Below are 9,856 nucleotides of genomic sequence, written 5' to 3'. Positions count from 1 at the left end.
GGCACCAGTGTCTCGGGCTCAATTCCCGCCACCACCTGTAAGGAGTTTGCACGTTCTCCCCATTAGCCATTTCCTCTAGGTGCTCCGGCTTCCACCCACAGTCCAAAGACTTGTTGGCTGGTAGGTTGACTGGTCTTCGAAAATTGTTCCCTGATTAGGTGAGGATTAAATCCATGGATTGTTACACAGTGGAGCTCAAAGAGCCAAAAGGGCCCGATCCCACACTACATCTCAATAAATAAATTAAAATGTTGCAAGCAGCCATGAATGAAATAAGGCATAGCCAACAGCACAACCTCTTGTACAGAGCAGAACTGGTTTATAAGGTGGACATATACTTGGTTAAACATCCTTTTTATTTTTACGGAGTTTTAATATTAGCATAGATGGGAGTGACTTAATGTGTTCATCGCTCAAGCAATTAATCCAAAGCACGATATCCCCTCAGTCGAGATCCCACAATAAAACTCCTTCCAACTTATTTTAGTTCATCTATTTATTTATTTAGAGGTGCAGTTTAGATGTGCCCTTTGTCCCAATGGTCAGCGCTGCCCAGCAACCCGCCAGTACTTAACGCTAGCTTAAGCGCTGAACAATTTACAATGACCTGTTAACCTATTGATGGACTGTGAGAGGAAACCGGAGCACCCGGAGGAAACCCACGCAGTGACTGGGAGAATGTACAAACTCCTTACAGACAGTACCTAAACTAAACTGTGATCTCCCTACCCCCCCCCCCCACCCCACCGAGCTGTAATAGCATTGTGCACACGTGCACGCTACCTTTGAAGTGGAGTAGCAGTACTCTGCCCAATGAGCCACCCGCTGTGTTTATTTTAATGTAATACGAGGGGTGATTGATAAGTTCGTCGCCTAAGGTCGAAGGAGTCAATTTTAGAAAACCTAGCACATTTACTTTTCACCCTCCCTAGTGTTGCCACCATGTCCTTGTGGACCTCCTTGGGTGATAAGCCCTTGAGACCGAGGTAGCGGATGACTGCACGAAGGCCGATGTTGTCCATTTTCTCAGACTGCTTACTTGCAATTTTCAATTATCTGAAACAGAAATACCACAGAAGTTATTAGCTTCAAACTTTCTGCATAATCACTCAAAGAGTTGAACTGCACGTGCATGTAATGAGAGCTGTATAACTCGTCTCCTTCTACCTTCGGCCACAAACTTATCAATCACCCCTGCTGTTCACCACTTACTGGAGATCCAAGGCGCCGACTCCTACAAAGAAAGGGATCCGTATGCTTCACGACCGCCGGACTAAGTGTGTAAATGCAGGAGGGGACTATGTTGAAAAATAGATGTGCTAGGTTTTCTAAAATTGACTCCTTCTGCATAAGGCCAGAAACTTATCAATCACCCCTCGTATAAAAGGGAATTGACTACTGCTTGCACTTGAAAATGAACTCATTTTAGTTTGATGTCAAGGTGCCATCTATACATCGCAATCTGACTCTGCCTTGTCTGAGCAAGAGGTATATGATGGTGAGAGAATTTCCCCTGTGCTGTGCAAAGTGCTGCTATAGAAACAGGGTCAGGCTACAAGGTGTAGAATCGCACTGATAGTTTCCTTTGTGCACATTAGGTGTTTAAAAATGACAGTAAACTCTAATTTTAAAGTTTGGCATTTTATATTGTTAAAGGCAACATTATTTTAATGTAATTTCTATAATGGACAACTTTTACTCTGATCGAACATGGAACATTGGCCTATGATGATGTGTCAACATTTTAACCTACTCTAAGGTCAATCTGACCCTTCCTCCTACACAAACCTTCATTTTTCCATCATATTCTGCAAGATTTACGTGCAATTGCTAAAAGCCCAAGTTCTGGACTAAATATCATCTTATACAGTACAGTGATTGATACTTATTTATCTTCCCTGCCCATATATAGTTACTTCTGCTCCTGAAGATATAGACTCCTCGACAGCATACACTTTCGCAGACCACTGTGCCCTTCATTCCAGGTCATCTCTTCTCTGGCCATTATTCACATACCAACATATCTCAGCAGTCTACTTGATCTTGTAGGGCTTAATTGTATCCATAAAAGTAGATAAAACTTCATTGTACATAGAAACTAGAATTGGATGAGGATCGTAAGTCAGAAACTATTTTACTTCCTCTATAACGTAGGGATGCACAAATCATTTTCAGCATCTATACCACTTCTCTGGTGGTTATCTGTGAAATAAGCTTCAGGTGGGGATTTAAGCTCATTGGGTCGTATTATTGTTTTTATTTTTAATCATAAAATCATAAAGGACTCCTCCCATCCTGTGCACGGACTGTTTGATCTGCTTCCGTCTGGTAGGCGCTTCAGATCCCTCCAGACTAAGACTAATAGGCACTGGAGAAGTTTTTCCCTACTGCGGTCACTTTGCTGAACAGTTAACTGCCGGCTAACTGTCGGCTAACTATTACTTGGATTGCACTACCTGTATGTATAATCTATATTTTCATTTATATTTATCATTATTATTGTTATGAGCAGAGAGACAACATCTGCCGGAAGTAAATTCCTTGTAAGTGCACAGGTACTTGGCGATTAAAGTCTGATTCTGATTCTGATTCTGATTCTGATTGTTGCTTTCCTGAATTGTTACTTTTTTTCCTCAAACATGTGCAATACTGTGGCCAAAATACAGTATATTGCTTGGAAGCAGTTTAGATGATGGTTATACTTACTTCACCTCTAATGCATTAGTAAAACTTGAAAATGCTGGAAACGCCCAGCTGGTTAGGCAGCGTCTGCAAAAAGAGAAATAATGAGAGCATTTCAAACCAGGAGCCCTTTGACGATGTTGAATTATATCATAGTGAGGAGCCGGCTCGTCCTGGAATGGGAGAGTTGTCTGTGTGGGTGGGTGGGAGGGAGGAAATGGGCTTTTTGTTGCTTGTTGTGTTCTGTGTTGTTCTGCCGATCATTGTGGGCCGGCTGCGTTGGTGTCAGAATGTGTGCGGACACTTGCAGGCTGTCCCCAGCACACCCTTAGTTCGTGCTGGCTGTCAATGCAGATGATGCATTTCGCTATATGTTCTGATGTGCATGCGATACACCAGCGAATCGCAATCAACATCTTCAGAAGAAGCAACATCTGCAGGCTTGAAACAATACCTCTCATTCTGCAGATAGTACTTGACCTCCTGAATGTTTCTAGCATTTTCAGTTTTTACATTTGCAGTCTTGTCTTTAGTTGCATTAAAGTTTCTTAAATAAGATGTAATGTAAATTGTAAGAAAATCTTAGCAACATGTCATGTTTTTATGATTGTGGCAGTGAACACATGTAGATAGATAGATAGATAGATAGATACTTTATTCATCCCCATGGGGAAATTCAACATTTTTTCCAATGTCCCATACACTTGTTGTAGCAAAAACTCATTACATGCAATACTTAACTCAGTAATAATATGATATGCATCTAAATCACTAACTCAAAAAGCATTAATAATAGCTTAAAAAAAAAAGTTCTTAAGTCCTGGCAGTTGAATTGTAAAGCCTAATGGCATTGGGGAGTATTGACCTCTTCATCCTGTCTGAGGAACATTGCATCGACAGTAACCTGTCGCTGAAACTGCTTCTCTGTCTCTGGATGGTGCTATGTAGAGGATGTTCAGGGTTTTCCATAATTGACTGTAGCCTACTCAGCGCCCTTCGCTCAGCTACCGATGTTAAACTCTCCAGTACTTTGCCCACGACAGAGCCCGCCTTCTTTACCAGCTTATTAAGACGTGAGGCGTCCTTCTTCTTAATGCTTCCTCCCCAACACGCCACCACAAAGAAGAGGGCGCTCTCAACAACTGACCTATAGAACATCTTCAGCATCTCACTGCAGACATTGAATGACGCCAACCTTCTAAGGAAGTACAGTCGACTCTGTGCCTTCCTGCACAAGGCATCTGTGTTGGCAGTCCAGTCTAGCTTCTCGTCTAACTGTACTCCCAGATACTTGTAGGTCTTAACCTGCTCCACACATTCTCCATTAATGATCACTGGCTCCATGTGAGGCCTAGATCTCCTAAAGTCCACCACCATCTCCTTGGTCTTGGTGATATTGAGACGCAGGTAGTTTGAGTTGCACCATATCACAAAGTGATATATGTAGTTCTATATGGACAGACCATTTTGTTTACAAGCAAAGATATAAGACCATATGACATAGCAACAGAATGAGGCCATTCAGCCCATTGTGTCTGCTGCACCATTCCATCATGGCTGATTTGTTATCTCGCTTAACCCAATTCTCCTGCCTTTTTCCCCATAACCTTTGACGCCCTGACTTATCAAGAACCTGTCAACCTCCTCTTTAAGTATACCCAATGGCTTGGTCTCCACAGCCATCTGTGGCAATGAATTCCTGAGATTCACCACCCTCTGGCTAAAGAAATCCTTCCCATCTCTGTTGTACACTCTATTCTAATGCTATGCCCTCTATGCCCCCACTATTGGAAAAAATCCTCTCCACATCCACTCTATTTAGGCCATTTGCTATTTGATAGGTTTCAATGAGACCCCCCCACATTCTTTTAAGTTCCAGCAAGTACAGGTCCAGAGCCATCAAACACTCATATGTTAACCCTTTCATTCCCAGGATCATTCTTGTGAACCTCCTATGGACTCTCCCCAATGCTAGCACAAGCTTTCTTAAACAAGGGGCCCAAAACTGCTCACAGTACTCTAGGTCAGGTCTTTCTAATGTCTTTTAAAGCCTCAGCATTATAACCTTACTTTTGTGTAAGATGCGTATTATGGTTTTACATAGCGCCCCAAAACATTTCGCAAGGAGACACTGGAACATTAAAGCTAAGCTAGAAAGAAAGAGATCGGGAGCAATAACCAAAAAGTTGCTTGAAGAGATTTAAGTGGTGTTTAAAGGAGTGTGGAGCTGAGGGGTTTATGAGTACATTTCCAGAGTCAGAACTATTTGTTAGGAAGCATGGAAAGGTACATTAAAGGAAAATTTAACAAATGACAAGCCGATTGCAATTCCGAATAGCACTAATTAGCTAATTTAAGTTATTAATTAATTTTGCTGTTTTCTTAAAGTTTTACTTACTAAAGGATGTGCACATTATATAATACAGGTTTTTACAACACAACAATATGGGAATTAATTTAAAACAATGATGAAAAGAAAAGCTATTTCCTACATTAACAAGTCATTTCAGATTGTACAGAAAAAAAACTATAGAAGCAATTTTGATTAAATAACTACTTTTTAATGGACACAATTTTTTCATGAGAGCTCTATAACTTATACGCAGGCAATGACTCTTTCTTAATCCTTTTCAATTGTAAATGAATCAATAGATTTTCAAATTCTTACAAAAACGCTGGGTGATTAAGTTGTTCAACACCAGCTGCTTATGCCTGTCAGGTCCATCCATCTATCAGCCTAATTTAGTGGTGTCTGCTTATCTCAGGTGCGCAATGTGTTGAAAGAGCATAACGGCAGTCTGTGACAGTTAATAAACTCTAACATTAAAATCTCCATGCTTGTCATTTCCAGCGCATCCTTTGTGATAATGCTTTATGACACAACCCTGGAGATGGGCATAAGATGCCAGGGCCTTTTGGCCTGATTTTTTTTGATGTGCAAAAAAGATAAATGGGGAGAAGTAATGGCACTCGAGCTGCTACCCGTTCCTCTATTGCAGCTTCTCACAGAGAATAATACAGACTCTTTTTATGTATAATTAAATCGAGCTGGCTTTCTGTAGGTATGCAGATTCTGAGAAATGATGTATGGTGCAATAGTCTGGTAGGGGCTGATTTGATGTAAATGAAACTAATTAAGGAAATGTCAAACATAATTAATAAAACAGGTTTAAGTTGCAAAACATTGTCAGCTGAATGAATGAGGATGCAATCCTTCCCATTGTTTCTGCTTTATTTAGAGCATTCAATTAGGTCACATATCTCTCTGAAGTGGTTTTTCCACCTCACCTCCTCTTAGCCTATTCCCAGAGTGGGGGAAAATAAATTTGCCTGTCTGTCTGGTGACTGAAAAAAATTAATTGCCAAAACCTCATCCTGTCCAAGTATTACATTCTGGTTGCAGGACATTAACATAACCAATTTGCGTGAACTAACTGGTGACTACTTAATAGAGCGCCTGACCGCTGATAAGGCTCAGCTGCAGCACATTAGCATTTTCATAATATAAAAATATTATAGTTGTATGATTTGGCAATGGCCATTCATTATTGATAAGAACAAAGGTTTTATAAATTACAAAGGAGTGCGTGACCTATAATTACGGTGAGCAAATTAGGGTGTGCTGTGAAGTCACTTACATTTCCCTAGAAGTAATGATGCTAGAGACCTTTCCCTCCCTTGGGATTATAAAAATAATGGATTCCCCTACTGCTGCAGATGGGGTTGTGAATGAGCCAAGCCTGTCATCTAGGACAGTGTTTATACAGGCTACAGCTCATGGTTCCAAGCCCCAGTGAGCTCCAATCCTTCACCCAGTTTGTTGTTGGGAGGTGGCGGGGGGGGGGGGGGGGGGGGGGGGGGGGGGGTTGTGGAACACATATGCCCCTCTATTCAATTTAAACAAGAATATCTGCACATAATTTATTATACTCAAAAGAAAATGTAATTGCAGGCAAATTAACAAGAGCAGACTACTGTAAAAATGAAGTATCTTAGCATTAAAGGATTTCACTATTCATGAGGAGGGCTGCAAAGTGCTATTGACTGCTGCAATTTGCAATGAAAGCAGTCCAATTTTACTGTATTACCATTAAGCACCAATAGTTTCAAAAAAAATGAAAAACAGTCAGAGGATGAAATATTCAATTCTTCAGTAATAGGTACAAATGAATTAATAAGAAACCATGCATTGGTTGTGAAAAAAAATGTTAATGAAGTTCCTACCTTGCTAAGCGTTGTTGGTGTTAGACTCAGCAAAAAATATGGCTTGCGGGCATTAGCAAACAATTTTGTCAGGCTGAAGTCTGGATATCACCCACCGTTTACCCAAATCTGTAATTTAAACAAGGCACGGCTTAATGAGGGATCGTCTATTGGACAGGGCGTGAGACACAGCTTCTCAGTAATGAGACCTTCAACAAAGTCATTCTCGCCTTAGATTAACTAACACAAAGTAACAAAAATACTTTGTTACCTTAACACTGTGACTATTGTATGGAACTGAACAGTGTCCGTCTTTCTAGCAAGCAGACTCTTTCAAATTCATCATGTGCCATTGAATTTAAAAAGCAAAATTATGCACAATCTTAGCTTTGTTTTTAAGTAGCACCAATCTAGTATCCTATACACTCCAACCCCTAATTTGACAATATGTTTGCTCCTGTCAGAACTAGAATGGCCATTGATACTGAAGATTAAGATTGTGCCTGGGATAGTGGTCTCATAGGGCATTGATATCATGTGGAGTGGACACTGAAGAATATTTGCAATTAAAAGGTTTAAAATCCTTTTAATCTTGACCCTAAAATTGAATATTAAGCCTGCTGTGAATGTCTTTCCAAAATATTTCACATAATTTGACATTTTTTTTATCTCTTACCATAAAAATATCTGGTAAAGTTATCTTTTATTTTTAAGGCCTGCAACAAATCTTTCAATTAAAATATTAATTCAAATGCTTTTAAAGCTTCAGAAGACAGAAATCTGCATATCAAGCCCATCAAGTTGGTATGTTCTGTTCTTAGGCACAGCTACTTAAAGACACTTGTAGGTTTACACTGTAAAATTGTATGGCCCTTGTGATATCTAAGACATTTAGTGAATGTTTAAATTTATATTTGAGTTTTTTTTAAAAAGATTAATCTGCTCATTATGATAGTTGCATTAAAAACAACAGTCTGCTGACTCATCACTGTTCTGGTAAAGCTTAGTCTGATGTTAGTCTTGGGTTATATCGATATTTATAATCTAAAATACCATCATTAAAAGAAAACAATTAAATTAAGAGACTCATTAGACTGCAACAGTATCAATTATTCTGTAAATATTCAAATCACCCATCTTCTTGGAGTAGCACAAGAAATAATCAGTGCAACGTACTTATAGATCTAAATTGTGTTCTGTAAGGTCCAACCCACTTGTTATGTCTCATATATCAATGTATCCATGCATCAGACACTGTTCCTCATATGGTCTTCTGTACAGGCTAAAATTAATCCAAATAATAATTTGTCTCCTTTTCCATTTTTCAGTCCCATTATTGTTTAAAGTGAAAGATCTTGCACTATAAAAGGGGGACAGTTCAGTTAATTTATTGAGATCCAAGTCTTAGCCATAGGTGACAGAGCTGTTGGTCGTTTATCTAATTGTGCTATGCAGATAAGAATTAATTAGTCTTATTATTTTTCTCATTTTAGATAGCTTTCCCATCTGGATGGTATAAATTCCTCTGTGCAGGTGATTAATTACTTGGACTGTAGCTGGCTGATGTGGAGGTTTGTACACATATACACTGAATTGACAAAATCCTGATCAAGGGTATCCAGCAGAAAAATAAGACCATACAAAATATTTTCAAAAGGATCAATTGTACTTTCATGATGTATTTTATTTTCTTAATTTAAACAGCACTGAATTTGACCAACCTGAGCACAAGTGAAGTTTAACAAGTAGCAACAGCAAATGCCCGAGGTTTATCTTTGGCTGGTATTAGGATTAGATCTCTCCAATGACTACCTTTAAATTAATTGGAAATGATAAATATGTGTTTCCCATTTCTTGTTACTATATCCAGCCTTGATAATAATTTTAAGTAAGAAGCCAGCTGTGAAAATTACATTAGTTTTAAGTAATTAATACTCTATTGTTGCACTAACAAATAGGAAAGAATCTTAACTGTATTCTTCTACCTGTTTCTTTTAATTTGGATAAATGAAAGTTCCATCTATTATGAGAATGTTAATATTTCGTTGTTGAACTACTGCACAAAAGATAAAACAAATGTACACACATATTTTAGGAATGATTTTAATGTAAGAGCCATTTTGCATACATTAAATTGCTGAAGAGCCCTTCATCCCTGGTTGGTCTTACTTCTTTCTTCCCCCCTCCCCCTCCCCCTCCCCTTCCCCCATTCCCCCCTCCCCATGCCCCATTCCCCCATCCCCCCTCATCCCCCATCCACATCCCCCCTCATCCCCCATCCCCATCCCCCCTCATCCCCCATCCCCATCCCCCCTCATCCCCCATCCCCATCCCCCTCATCCCCATCCCCCTCATCCCCATCCCCCTCCCCCTCATCCCCATCCCCCCCCTCATCCCCATCCCCCTCCCCCTCATCCCCATCCCCCCCCCCCTCATCCCCATCCCCCCTCATCCCCCCTCATCCCCATCCCTCCTCCCCCCTCATCCCCATCCCTCCTCCCCCCTCATCCCCATCCCTCCTCATCCCCCTCATCCCCATCCCTCCTCATCCCCCTCATCCCCCCTCCCCCTCATCCCCCTCCCCCCTCATCCCCCTCCCCCTCCCCCCTCATCCCCCTCCCCCTCCCCCCTCATCCCCCTCCTCCTCCTCCCCCCTCCCCCCTCATCCCCCCTCCCCCCTCCTCCCCCTCCCCCCTCATCCCATCCCTCCTCATCCCCCTCCCCCTCCTCCCCCCTCCCCCCCTCATCCCCCTCCTCCCCCTCCCCCCCTCATCCCCCTCCTCCCCCTCCCCCCTCCACCCTCATCCCCCCTCATCCCCCCTCCTCCTCTCCTCCCCCTCCCCCCTCCTCCTCTCCTCCCCCCTCCCCCTCCTCCTCTCCTCCCCTCCCCCTCCTCCTCTCCTCCCCTCCCCCCTCCCCTCCCCCCTCCCCTCCCCTTCCCCTCCCCTTCCCCTCCCCCCTTCCCCTCCCC

General features: G+C 41.7%; 1 long non-coding RNA gene across 1 annotated transcript; it reads right to left on the bottom strand.

Annotated features, from left to right (window-relative positions):
• Nucleotides 1-500: 500 nt before the first annotated feature.
• Nucleotides 501-7,063, bottom strand: LOC140718733 (uncharacterized). The gene is made up of 3 exons (XR_012096770.1): nt 6,907-7,063; nt 2,707-2,769; nt 501-1,056 (listed from the first exon to the last, which is right to left on the bottom strand). It is a non-coding gene; the product is annotated as an uncharacterized lncRNA (long non-coding RNA).
• Between the last annotated feature and the right edge of the window lie 2,793 nt (nt 7,064-9,856).

Source organism: Hemitrygon akajei, chromosome 30, assembly GCF_048418815.1.
Source record: "Hemitrygon akajei chromosome 30, sHemAka1.3, whole genome shotgun sequence".
Lineage (NCBI taxonomy): Eukaryota > Metazoa > Chordata > Chondrichthyes > Myliobatiformes > Dasyatidae > Hemitrygon > Hemitrygon akajei.
The sequence above is the reverse complement of the archived record's forward strand: the minus strand, read 5'-3'. Positions and strand labels throughout refer to the sequence as shown.